Genomic DNA, 13,990 nt, shown 5'->3' with positions numbered 1-13,990 from the left:
AAGATTGAGGACTTGGCTAAAACCAATCTTGACAGAGTAAAAAAAGAGGTTGGTGATTTGCTGAAGGGCTGGATGAATATACCTCTGTCAATATATGGGAGATCGAATCTAGTAAAGATGATGATTATTCCAAAAATTACCTTTTTGTTTGAAGCTATTCCATTATGTTTTAAAAAGGAATGGTTGGCGAAAATACAAAGCATGATAACTTCATTTATTTGGGCATCTAAAACCTCTCGAATTTCATGGAGGAAAATACGAAGAAGTGTAAATAAAGGAGGATTGGCGGCTCCTGATCTACAAATATATGCATGGGCTTTCTGTTTGAAAAATTGCAGGATGTTATTGGGTTCCCTTGTTCAGTCACAGATAGGTGAACTTTTTAAGACAATGCTGAAAATATCAGGCTATCATGAGTTTGGTTATTTATATAAGTTTGGAGACCCTAAGTTTTTTAAAAAAGTGAAACTCAAGACTCTGAAAGATTTGGCCGAGATTTGGTATAAAATAAGAAAAATCACTAAGATCCCTTATCTTAGTTACATGGCTCCAATATGGGAATCGCCGGGAGCTCCGACCTGGACAAGAGATGCGTTAGCTTTAAACTTGATAAAGGAGCCAGCCCTACAAAGATGGAGAGATCTATTCCAAGATGGAAAACTAATTTCATGGAGTTCATGTCAGCAAAATTGGGGCTCAGTTTTCTCAAAATACAAGTACTTACAGATTCAAAGTTGGGCAAACCACGAAGAATCAGAGATTGGACAGGAAAATGAATTTGAATTAAAACTGGAACTAGTGGTTTTTAAGAAGGAAGTTGCTTGCTGGTACTGGCGAATACTGGAGATGGAGGATGGGATATTTGATCTACCAGAGACCCTGTGGAAGAACAGCTTGCCAAGGATTGCTACAGAAGACCAATGGCAAGTAACTATGAGCATGCTATATAGAATTGTTAAACCTGCCAATCTAAGGCGAAATGTTTTATTTACTATCCACAGGGCATACTGGTCCCCCTACAGGCTTTCTAAATTTAAGAATGGAGGATTGGTGGAATGTCCAAAATGTAAAGCCCCAAATGTTGATGACCTCCATATGTTCGTATCATGCCCGAATATCAAACAATTTTGGATTGACGTGAGTAACTCCCTCTCCAAATCATTGAATCAACCCATTGAGGTAAGCCCCGAATTAATTATTTCTGGGAGACATGATTTGCAAAATAGAGTTTTGGGTAATAATGTAAGACTTATCTTTTATGCTATGTTATTAGCTCGTCGGGAGATATGTAAATTATGGGTCTCACCACACAGTCCTACTTTATTGGACTGGATATTAGCCATGAGATATATAGCAAAGTTAGATATGTTAGATACCTCTAAAAGAAATAGAGGTTTTTGGATACCCTTCCTGCTAAATTTTGGTTAAAGTTATATTTATGTTAAAAGTCCAATGATTAAGCCCGTGCCTGTCTCGCTGGTATTTGGAATCGATAACGAGGAATAGAGATGGTGGAGGATACACATCTTGGGTCAGGTGGTCAAGAAGGAGTTTCGAGAGGGGACCAGACCCAAAAATATGTGCTGTTCACGCCCCATTACTCTAGATCAGCCCAAGAGACAATAACAGCCCAGAGGTGGGAAAGTAACAAAGATATGGGCGGCAAGACGGCAAATGAGGATAAAAAAAAAAAAAAAAAAATAGTTTTTGATCAAATTGTTAGACTATGCAGCAGATGATGTATTATGTGGCAAATATGACACAGCCATAGTTAAGTGGAAAACATTTTTCCACGTAACTTATTTTTGCCCCAGCATTGTAGTTGATCAATTTGCAATTTCCCCAAACCGAAAAGTCGAGTTTGGGCACAATTTTCATTTTAAAAGCAGTCCTACAACACAGGGCTACTTGTAAACTGACCCCAGGCTTCAGCAGTGCACACATGCAAATGCAGAAAGGGCTACTGGCCTCAAAACTGCCTTGCCCTATTATATTCTAGGGACTTAAAGGTAGTTCTAATCTCCCTGCCCTATTATGTACTAGGGCCTTATAGGAGAGGCCATGCCAATCATAGGGGTACCCTAACCCATAGTGCACCCTAGTGTATGTAGGTGTTTTCACACTATCTATAGGTGTCTCTTTCAGAATAACACTGTTCAGGCAGAGGCCAGGGTCAGTCAGGTATCACCAGTACCAGTCAGCAAAACGTTGGAGAGGGCCCAGGGCAGAGGATGGTTTTGCAACACTAAAGAAACACAAATTCTGAATTTAAAACGTAACACCATGGTTGTGGGATTCTCTTTAATAATCAGAATTAATTTCTATCCTAATGAACCCATTTTCTAACATTAGGATAAGGAAAGACTGGGGAAAAATCATAACGTTCTAATCTATACCTTGAAGTTTTTGTGCAGTTCTTTGATGATGGTTAATAGCTCACTGTTCTATGTTAGGATTTTAACTTATAAACTGCAAATACCAAAAGAATCTCTCAGACAAAAGCAGCAACTCACTGACCTATTTACATGATATGCATTTTGTGATCTGCATGGTACACGTTCTTTGCAGCAGGCATATTACACCACTGTGGCTACCTTACCAAGAGTCAAAACTTCCACTAGACAAACCTCCGATCTCTCTCAATAAAGGACATTAATCACCAAAGTTATCTTCACATTTTTATTGTTGCCTGAAAATTGCTGGAGACCAGGAATGCAGCAGCAGGTATTTTTCAAACCATAATGCATTTGCAAACACGACGCCCCCACCCTAAGTCCGTGACCTTTGTTTGCTTGGTGCATGAAGATGCAAGATTCATATACATTTTTTTTAACATTTGGTCTGATTACTATATGAAATAACAAACAAGCATACATGCAAACTGTGACAACATGCCTGCTTTTCTCGATATTTCACTTCGAAAGTATGCAATTGTATTTGTTTAACGGGCGGTGATTTGTATAGGGTCACTGGGAAGTCCACAGGTTGTCCCTGTCCCCCCCAGAATTTTAGTGTCTCCTACGCCCCTGGTTGAAGCGTCCTATAAAAATAGAACACATACCATAAAAATCTGCACACACACTGCTCTCTCTTTCCCTCGGTCTCTCGCGCGCCCCCACACACGAAGACACACTAGCAACAGCGGGTTTCATTCTCACCTCCCCCATGTCCAAAGGCAGCACCTGGCCTCTGCCCCTGAGTGGTCAGTCATACAGCCGTGGTCACCAGACTGCGTTCGGTGCCCAGAGTTGTATTTACCCAGCCCAGGCCGTTGGACACGGGCTGCCGCCGCGGGGACAGGACAGCCCTCCAAAGCCTTTCTGAGCGGCGCGAAAAGCAACATTTGCGGGTAAGGTTTATAGATTGTTGCCCCTCTCTTCATTCCTCTTCTAATGTCACCTTCCTTGGTTCTCCCCCATCACCCTAAAGATTCTCCCTGACATTTGTCTCATGAAAGCGTGAAATTACTGCAGAGTTTTAAAAATTAATCAGAATCGAAATAATGGGTCTCCCGTCTAGACGCAGAAGTCAATGAACTGCGTGCTCCGACTGGGTGGCATCCACCGCGTGAAATAAATCAAATGTTAACGTCTGTGTATGAGAAATGTAGCACGAGACATGGACTGTCTGTATTATGGTGTATTACAGCTCGTGTCTGCATCGTGAATTTTGCCCTGACAACAATTTAACAAAGAAAAAACAATTACACCGGTCTAAAATATCACATTTTAATAAACATGAGTCAACAAATGTAAATAATTGCTTTGGTATTGTAAAGTCGCACCTCATTAAAGCTAAAAAATAAACGTATCTTGATTGCCATTTCTTTATCGATTCTCAGAAAGAGGGCAATTGTTGCAATGAGGGATACTGAAGGTGGGTGGGCACGCTGAGGCAAAGAACAAGCTTCTTTAGTCACTGGGTACCCTCCAGGTATTCATTTATGTATTGAATTTATAACCATGCCATGTAGCTAAAAGCCACCTCAGAGTGTCTGAGTAGAATTCCAAAAAGAAGTCATGTAAGAGCAGATCTAGAGAAGAGGATAGGACGTGACTGTATGATAAACAGCGACCTGACCACGGAGGGAGGATGGGAAACCATAGAGAAAGGAGGGTCATGCATGAGCAATAGAATAGCTACACGTTGGGTATGACCTTAGGTATCTGACCATGCTGAGGTGCTTTGGAAAGTCTCTAAAGGACTGAATAAAAGAGAACAGTGTAGTCATAGGCTGAATGGAAGCAGTGGCGTTGACCCACTGCCATTTGAATAGTGTCATTATCAACAGCAAACTTGACATGACTGCCCATGTCAATGCCAGCACCGCCTCATGCTTGTATACCCAGAAGATTCTGAGGAACATTTTCCAGATTTTCAAATGGCTCTCAATCAGTACCTGGACAGCAATCATGCACACCCCAATCACAAGCAAGCTGGACTACAGGAATACCCTCTATACCAGGATCAACAAAACTCACCAGAAGGCTGTTACCATTCAGAACTCAGCGCAAGTTCGAGCTGGTTAGGGCAGGGCTGGAGGCCCGAGGGAGCAGTGGTTTGCACACTCAAAGAGTGCATTACTGCTTGGCCAGCCATCTTGGCCCGGCCAAACAATCATGTGCACTTATCATGTTCCCCACCAGGCTGCATCACACAGCTTGGTGGGGAACATGCCCAGGCCCCATTCCCTATCTGAGCGCCAATCCCTGGTGCTCAGACCAATCCCAACGTGGATTGCAGCGCTGAGATTGGCTAGGGGGAGCCTGGGTGTTTCCTGGTACCGGGACTCTCTGGAGTGGTAGAGGAGAGATGCGGCCAACGGATGAGGTAAGTGTAGGAGAGTAGGGTCTGCTTCCTATGGTCACCCCCACTTTTTGCTGTGATTCTCTGGTTTTTCGACTTTAGAGTCGCCTGCTAATCAGACCCACAGTCCAGCTGTTCTCTCTCTAAATTGATACTATGTACTTTAGGTACATACCTGATTGGGTATTGGGTCACCTTTGTGAGCCCCTGTATAGTGTACCATAGGTACCCAAGCCATAGGTGCATCCAAGGCCTACCAGGGGCAGCAGCATGTATTGTGACACCCCTTGCTGGCCATCCAAACTGACACCACAGGCTGATCACTCAGCTTGTGTAAGGTGGTGTAATCACCCCTTACTTAGATATAGTATATCTATATCTACCTTATATATAGACACATAGTAACCTATAAGTCACTCCTATGGCAGGCCTTAACAATCCTGGAGGCAGAGTGCTTGTTTTTATGTGAGAGGGTGCCCTAGCATGAGTTGAGCCCCTCTGCAGCTTTTGGAACCATGTCCTTATAGCTGTTCTATGATATAGCCATACCATATACACTTAAGTGCATTATAATCCTTGCGGTTAATGCTAACTTTGGTTTGGCTATATCAAAACATGTTGTGTAAGGTGTCAAACACTTTGGAATACTACCCGCCCAGCCAATTCTGGCGGCGGGGGTAGCATTCCACCCTTCTAGAGGGAAAAAACATGTATGTTACTGCTTTACCCGGTTAAAGTTAAACAGAGCCTCAGCATCACAAAATGCATGCTGCTGTCAAAGACACGAGTCTGACCTCCTGCAGCTGGGAGAAACTCCAGCAAGGGAGGCATGGACAATAGGTTTCCAATCGAGGGAGGTGCTAGCACCTCCCCAGACAGCCTGTAGTGTATTGGGGCAGGGTGGTTTGAATGGAAAGATGCTTTTCCAGACCTGCCTGGGGCACACAAGGTGCTCCATGTATAGCCCGGTTCAAACCAGTTGCTGGGGCACTCCAGCCCCACTCTGGCATGAAACTGGACAAAGGGAAAGGGGTGTAACCACCCCCTTCTCAGGTCCACCCATAGGAGGGACCTAGCAGGTAATCCAGCCCCTTTTCTTAGTATAAAGATAGGTGCTGTATTCCCAGGACTTTAGATTATCCTGGAACGAAACTCTGAAACGAAACTCTTGGACCTTCGATGCTCTATTTCGACTAGAAGACCGAAGACATCTCCCTTGTGGTCAAGGAGTGACCACCCTGTGCAAACAGGCACCACCAGTAACTTTCCGGTCTGCTTTGTCGACGCTCCCGATTGATCCCGCAAACTCAGCGACTCAGGAACTAGACTCTCAGACTACTCTGACTTCAACCCACATCCACAGCAAAGCTGAGAACCGTGGCGGATACTAGAGATGTGGGACCGGACACCCTGGACATCCTGCATTTCGCTAACAGTGCAACTACCGAGGCACCCTCGCAGGTGTGCATTGGAGTACGAGAAGCCCCAGACCCGAGCGCCTTTTGCACTGAAGCTCCGCCCTCCACACTCCACGAGTGCCCCGTGGGGCCCACTCTTGCATTTCAGCTCAATGCGTCTTCCCGGTTGCTAGCCCGTTGGCTAGTGAGCCCCTTGAAGATAAAACTTTAAAACCAAACTGTTTTCCTTGTTGCTCCAGGCTTGCTCCAGCTTCTCTGCAAAGGAGAAGCTCCCCAGACCTTGCTGGTCTGACTCGAAGTCAATCTTCACTTCCTGCAAGGATTGCGTTTGCCAAGGCTTGTTGGGTCCAATCCGGATACCGACACTGCAGTCAACTAGATCCTTTGTGGGTCAGCTCGAATCCAGCTCCTGGTTGTCGTCGACAACTCCTGGTCCTCGTGGCTGCAGAGACACGCTTCACCCCTTCACCTGAGATCATCGCGACATCGCTTGGTTCCTTTCTAGTCACTGGCTAGTGACCCAGACTCTGTCCCCTCTGCTTTCAGGTTCTTCAGTTCTTTGATTCACCCTTGGATCCACCCGGACACTCTTCCTTTGGCCGCCTGCAGCACTTCTTTTGCAGATCTCCATTGAAAGCAGTGACGAAACCCGACACGAAAAGACACCTATGCACCCGGCTTCCCTGGGTGAGGTAACTCAAGTACTCCGGTGCTCCCGTGAAAATTGACTCCCTAAGTGTCCTAGTTTAAAGGGGTTTTATCGTAGTCCATCTGGAAGTGCCCTAAAACAGTAACTTTGTAACTTCTTCATTCTCCATTATAAGTCAATGGTAACTCGCGACTGTGTTTAGACACTGCACGCGTCTCCCGTGGGTCTCCTACTTACTAACCTTAGGTTGTTCAGTTCAGTTCAGGTTGTCCAGCGATTCCCTAGGCCCTAGGCCTATTCATTCATTCGTTTTTCATTTTAATCTTTATTTCGATACACTGTATCATAAAAGTTACAAAAGGAGAAAAAAATCACAGGTTTTACAAGGAGACCTAACATCATTACACAGTCATGGGTTGATATAAGTACGACAAAAGAGCGATGTGACTGGGTGCCTAAGGTACTCAATCGAAATGTCTAAACAAGGAACTAAACCCAATGGATGGAACAACACACAGTTAGATGGTAAAAAGAACCCTCACTCACCTCCTAGTGGTGACATGCTTCATCATTGGGTTCTCACTGGACGGACAAAATGTCCTCCCAGTGTGCTACTACGCCTGCTTACAGCGGAGCGGGTTAAGTGTGTGTTGAGTAGTGCTAAACAAACAAGTGTGAGAATGTGCAAGGATTAAAAAATGCCGAGTTGTGACTATCAACAACTTTATTAAGAGTCCAACTCGCATTGGTTAAAACATATGAAAAGGGGACTATTACCGTGGTTCTGTTATTGAAAACCAATAGTCCTGAATAAAATGGTCAACATGTTTCTGCAACGAGCCCAAAAATCGCTCTGCATTCGTCAGGACCTTCAAAATGATCTCCCGGCGGTATGCACGCGCTAAGGCGCACCCGTCCGTGAAGATATCAATGTGAAAAAGTAAAGTAAAATATATTTATTTCGTTACTCACGGTATTACCCGTGGGGGCACTCACAGTATTTACTGGAGCCCGGATTCTGTGAAAGGGAAAATATATTGACAGGTTAAGCAGTCAGCGTCATACATTATTTATGGTTATAAAACCAACCCTTCACCATATACCAAGGGTTTAGTGCCAAATTAAATTCTAGATCCAATTTCTAAGCCTCAAGGGAAAGATAAACTTATTTCAAACCCAGCAGACCCAGATTGTGATCAGAAAACAACCGGTAATTTTGTAAATCATACCGATATTATTACAGAGTAATGTCATTTCCTCTGGAACAACTCCCAAATGGAGTATTATTGTGATAACTGTAAATGTCTGACACCATTATTAAATGTTGCCCGGGAATATTAAAATTATAGCAGTGCATACTGACTACGTCAAAAGTGGTTTCTGGTTAAAAAGAAGTCAAAGACGGCTTGGAGTCTGAGAGCTACTCACAGAACAAAAGTCGAGTCAATGTTCCATGGGTAACCACGGCAGAGGTAATCTTCACGCCGTGCTACCTGCAAGTTAAGCAATAAGGATAGTTATCGAGTGACTAACACCCGTTTACCGTTAGAAGCGCATTCTGACTGGTGCGAGAAGGGAACTTACAATTCAGCTGGCGGCTCCCTGCTGCAAACCTATTTCGTGCACTTCCGTGGCCCGGATGCTGCGGCGTCCGTGTTTGTTCTACCTAAAAAGGGCGTCATCACGTAGTCACGTGATTAGGGTGTTGGCTGCGAAATGCTTGGTTTCTTAAAGATGTAGTACTGATTTCACATAAGCCCAAGCTTGCGTGACATGAAAATCAAACACCAAAACTTTATCGATCATGACAAAGTGCTTGGTATCTCAAAGGTGCAGAAATATACTCAAATAAGCACCCGGTATTGTAACCAAAAAATTTAGCTGTATCGATCTATTTCAGAACGTTATATACCAATGTACGACGACCCAACATTATCGTGATATTAATAACATTCTGAAAGGTGTTAGGTGTCTGAACGTGTAAGACAGACCTATCGCCTTTTTCGATGAGCATAGATGTTTATATATTTGCCTGGTCTATAGATTTGTAACCAGAGACACAGAAGGTACAGATCACTGTCGAGTAGCTCTGAGCATTCTGATGACTCAATAGGGTCTGATGCCTCTGATCTAAGGAGGATGACTCCCCTTGAGAGGAGAGAGCATAAAGCTAGGATGAAAGAAGTAAATCTTAGGATCAAGAGGCAAGAAATTGCCCTTGAAGTGGTGTGGCTCACTGGTTAGAGGCGGCAGACCCGAGAGCAGAGGACGGCCCGGGACCAGGGTTCGATTCCCGACGCGGCAGGTTTCTGGACCAGGGTAAGCGGACTCGATAATTCTCTCGCCTCGGTGTCCACTCTGATCAGCGATCACACTCGGCAACTCTGGGCATTAGCTTGCCTCATCTTCACTAACGGCCCCACCAGACCGCCGGGGATGCCTGGTCTCACCCTGGAGGTACCCATTAAGGGACCATCTCTCAGGGAAGCCAGGAAGGGTTTCGCAGCGGTCGAAGCGCGGAGATACTCCTCCGGGAGTCGATCCTAGCGCTATATAAACTTGCAATTAATTAATTAATTAATTAATTAATTAATTAATTAAGAAATTGCCCTTGCAAAAGAGACCCTGGCTCTTGAGAGAGAGAAAAAGTTAAGTGGGTTAGCACCCACTGGTGGCAGCAATATTCCTAGAGATAGGGAAAGGTCTCATGACCATAGAAACCTGAATAAGATTGTCCCTCCCAATCAGGTTGGGGATGACATCCACAAATGGATAACTGCTTTGGAAAGGGCTTGCAAAGTACAGCAGGTACCCCAAAGTCAGTGGGCAGCAATCTTGTGGCTCTCCTTTGCAGACAAAGGTAGAGACAAGCCCCTGACAGTAAGTGAACAGGATGTTGACAACTACTATATCCTGAAGAGTGCTCTGATAGATGGGTTTGGCTTAACCACTGAGCAGTACAGGTTGCTGTTCAGAGATACCCAGAAGACACAGACTCAGGACTGGACTGACTTTGTAGATTGTGCTACTAAGGCCTTGAAAGGCTGGTTACTGGGCAGTAAAGTTAATGACTATACAGGATTGTATAATTTGATCATGAGAGAACAAATACTTAACAACTGTCAGAACCAGTTATTGCATCAACACCTGATTGACTCTGATCTGATCTCTCCCCAAGAATTGGGAAAGAAGGCACACAAATGGGTCAGAACCCGGGTGAAGCAGAAGGTACAGAACCAAGGTGGTGATCAGAAGAAGCAAGAGCAAAAGGGTGGGGAGAAAGCAAAACACCAGAAGTCTTCGCCAGGTCCCCAAAAAACTTCTAATGGTGGGGGTCCCCAAAAGTCTAAAAAGAAAGACACTCACTGCTCCAGTGAATGCACCAAAAAGGAGACCGCTCCCATCACCATTGCCCGTAAGGCAACTGTTCCCCCTAGTACAGCTAATAGTGGTGGTTCTCAACAGAAGGGTGTAGTAGGGTTGACCCTGGGAACTGAGATGGAGTCTGGCCTAGTCAGAATACTAACTCAAGCTGTTCTTGTCTGTGAAGTGGACATGGGCAATGTCCTCTATTATTAGCCCCAGTAACTTGGGCAAGTACAGACAGACTCCTTTGAATAATAACAAAGTGTCTCAGGCCTACAGGGACACATGTGCAAGTGCCACAATGGTGACACCCAACTTTTTGGACCCTGGACAGATCATACTAGGTGACAATTACCTAGTGACCAATGCAAGCAATATCACTACCACCCATAGTATGGCAATTGTTAACTTCTCCTGGGGAGGGGTAACTGGCCTCAAAAGAGTTGTTGTTAGTTCAGACCTCCCTGTAGAATGTTTCCTTGGCAATGACCTAGAATCTTCCGTCTGGTCTGAAGTGGAGTATAGGACTCATGCAGTAATGTTAGGTATCTCAGCACATGTCCTTGCTGTGACCAGGTCACAGGCCAAAAAGTGCAACACGGAACAGGCCCTGGATCCTGAAACTATGGACCAGTTGCCTACCAGGAGGAGAAGCAGTAGGGTTAAGGCAATGCCTTCCCCCTTGCCTCAGAGTGAAGATCAGCCTTCCAAGGAAGCTGATTGTGAGACCCAAAAAGGAACTGTCTTAGAAGAGCTTGAGCCTGATCAGGTTGAGTTTCTTGGGACAGGGGGACCTTCAAGGGCAGATCTGAGGCAGGCGCAGTTGGACTGGCCTTCTCTTGAAACCCTCAGACAGCAAGCTGCTGCTGAGGCTGCTGGGAATTCTAATGGAACCCATAGAGTGTATTGGAATGAAGGGCTCCTGTATTCAGAGGCTAGAGACCCAAGTCTGGTGCTTCCAGGAGGTTGGTCATACCTTTGGCATTCAGGGGCTTCCTTCTTACATTAGCCCATGATATTCCCTTAGCAGGACATCTTGGCCAGCACAAGACTTGGGACAGGCTTGTCCCTCACTTTCACTGGCCCCACATGTCAGAAGACACCAAGGAGTTTTGTCGCTCCTGTATCACCTGCCAAGCCAGTGGCAAATCAGGTGGCACCACAAAGGCCCCCCTAATACCACTACCTGTGGTGGGGTTCCCTTTGAAAGAGTTGGGATTTACATTGTTGGACCAATGGATTCCCGAACAGCATCTGGGCACAGGTTTATTCTGGTGGTAGGGGATCATGCCACCAGATACCCAGAAGATATTCTCCTAAGGACCACAACAGCACCTGTTGTGGCAAGAGCCCTCCTGGGAGTTTTCTAAAGAGTGGGTTTTCCGAAGGAGGTTGTCTCAGACAGAGCTGCAAACTTTATGTCTGGATATTTGACTGCTATGTGGAAGGAGTGTGGAGTGAACTACAAGTTCACCAGACCCTATCATCCACAGTGCAATGGTCTGGTGGAGAGATTCAACAAGACCTTAAAGGGCATGATTAAGGGTTTACCTGAAAAGCTTAGGCGAAGATGGGACATCCTTCTGCCATGCCTTTTGTTTGCTTACAGAGAGGTACCACAGAAGGGGTTTGGCTACAACCCTTTTGAACTTCTGTTTGGGCACCCTGTAAGAGGACCCCTTTGTCTGGTGAAGGAGGGATGGGAGTTACCTCTCAAAGCTCCAAAGCAAGACATTGTGGATTATGTACTTGGTCTCCGCTCTAGGATGGCTGAGTATATGAAAAAGGCATCCAAAAACCTTGAGGCTAGCCTGGAACTCCAAAAAGCCTGGCATGACCAAAAGGCTGTGCTGACTATTTACCAGCCAGGGCAGAAAGTGTGGGTGTTGGAGCAAGTGGCCCCAGCAGTACTCCAAGACAAATGGTCTGGACCCCACACTATTGTTGAACAGAAGGGAGAGGTAACCTATTTGGTTGATCTTGGAACTCCCAGGAGCCCCCACAGGGTGCTTCATGTCAACAGATTGAAACCATATGTTGACAGGGCAGACATGGGCTTGCTCATGGCTACAGATGAGGGACAGGAGGAGGAGAGTAACCCTCTCCCAGACCTGCTTTCTCAGAACCCTGATGATGGTTCAGTTGATGGTGTAGCCTTGGCAGGCAGCCTCACTGACCAACAGCAACAGCATTGCAGACAAGTTATACAGTCCTACAGACATATTTTTTCACTGACTCCAAATCAGACTACCTGGTGCACTCATGAAGTGGACACTGGGGACAGTCTGCCTGTCAAGAGTAAAATCTACAGGCAACCTGATCATGTCAGGGACTGTATCAGGACAGAGGTCCAAATGATGTTGGAGTTGGGCTAAAGAAGTCAAAGCTCCTGTAGGCGAAACGTCCTCAGCAAAGGTCCAGGAGGCCCTCCCGTCAGTGACGAGGGGTAGCATCACTGATTGCCTTGCACCTGGGTGCTTCAGTTATAAGCCCTGAATAGCCCAGAGTTGAGTACTAATCAATGACACTTCATCACAGAGTGGGGTGGGGTCAGCAGTCTCACTGACACCATCCCACACTGTGATGACGTTGGGACTGCTGCCTTCCCTCATTGGCTGACCTTAGGTCAGCCAATGAGGGAAGGCAGCAGTCCTAAGCCTTCTGTAACATTGGAGGAAGAACTGGCCGCAGGTAAGTGTGTGTTTTCTTTTAAATTGATGTTTGGTGTGTGCGTGTATGTATGAATGTTTGGTATAGAGTGTTGTGAAGGGATGTGTTTGTGTGTGTGTGTGTGTGCGCACGCACGTGTGAATGCATGGCTGTGAATGTTATGTGTATGTGTGAATGTGTGTGTCCTGTCCGCCCCCTCCCTAAAAAAACTTACTGACTGTCACTGGCACCCGGATTGGTCAAGGGAGTTGCTACATTCACTTCCCGTGGTGAGAAGAGGACCGAAGCGGAGGACATTGAGTCGCGTTCAGGTACGTTTTTATTATTTTCATTTTATTTTACGTGGCTCTGATCAGTTCGAGATACTCTTTGAACCTCGAGCTCAAAATGAGCCGAGCTTTCACAGGAGGTGACGTGGCCTAGTGGCTGCAGCTGCCACATGCATGAATGGGAGCCATGCTTCAATCCGGGTCTTGGCTTAGCATCCTCTGAATCCAGACAAATCTCTGTGCTGGAAGAAAATGACTGTAGTCTGTGTCTGTTTTGAAGTGCTCTTATATCCATGGCCAATGTTCGTGCTATGTTAAAAAGTCAAAAATACGATGTGGACCTTGCCTGTCACCCAGATTCTACAAGAATGAAAGATGAAGCTTTTAGCTTTAATGCCATAAAAAATGGGTACTCACAAACATTTCCCCTTTGGCATGCCAGAGGGCCCCACTTGTGGTAAATAAATAAATAATACCCTATTTTTGACTAGACTTATAGCATAACAGATAGCTCAATAAATAAGAGTCAAGATTCGAGGTAGTAGGAGTTTCTGCAGGTTTATTACAGCATAAGGACAGGATCAGGACAACCTGCATAGGAACAGAATGACAGGGCCCAGCAGGACAACTGGGGCCCAGCAGGGGAAAAGAGGCCCAGCAGCTGCTGGGGCTAGGTCTGGGATGAGCGCGCTAACATTTAATAACATAACATTGATTTATATACATAGCGCAAACACATAGCATTACATTGCAGTAGGCGTAACAGTGGGTGGAGCAGAAGGCGTGACGTGTAACAGTCGCGAGAGATAACA

General features: G+C 45.5%; 1 protein-coding gene across 5 annotated transcripts in view; it reads left to right on the top strand.

Moving 5' to 3' along the window:
- The window catches only part of LOC144830147 (retinol dehydrogenase 16-like), a 282,329-nt gene that overhangs the window by 12,537 nt on the left and 255,802 nt on the right, over positions 1 to 13,990 (top strand). For 2 of the 5 annotated variants that reach the window (XM_078688886.1, XM_078688887.1), the window contains exon 1: positions 3,229 to 3,349. The exons of 2 other annotated variants lie outside the window; for them this stretch is intronic. The gene's annotated coding sequence lies outside the window, so the exon portion shown is untranslated. Of the gene's footprint in view, positions 1 to 3,228; positions 3,350 to 13,990 lie in introns of those variants that run through there. One more of the 5 variants, XM_078688888.1, reaches the window with a different exon arrangement.

The sequence above is a fragment of the Lissotriton helveticus genome, chromosome 1_1 (genome assembly GCF_964261635.1).
Source record: "Lissotriton helveticus chromosome 1_1, aLisHel1.1, whole genome shotgun sequence".
Classification (NCBI taxonomy): Eukaryota; Metazoa; Chordata; class Amphibia; order Caudata; family Salamandridae; genus Lissotriton; species Lissotriton helveticus.
The sequence above is the reverse complement of the archived record's forward strand: the minus strand, read 5'-3'. Positions and strand labels throughout refer to the sequence as shown.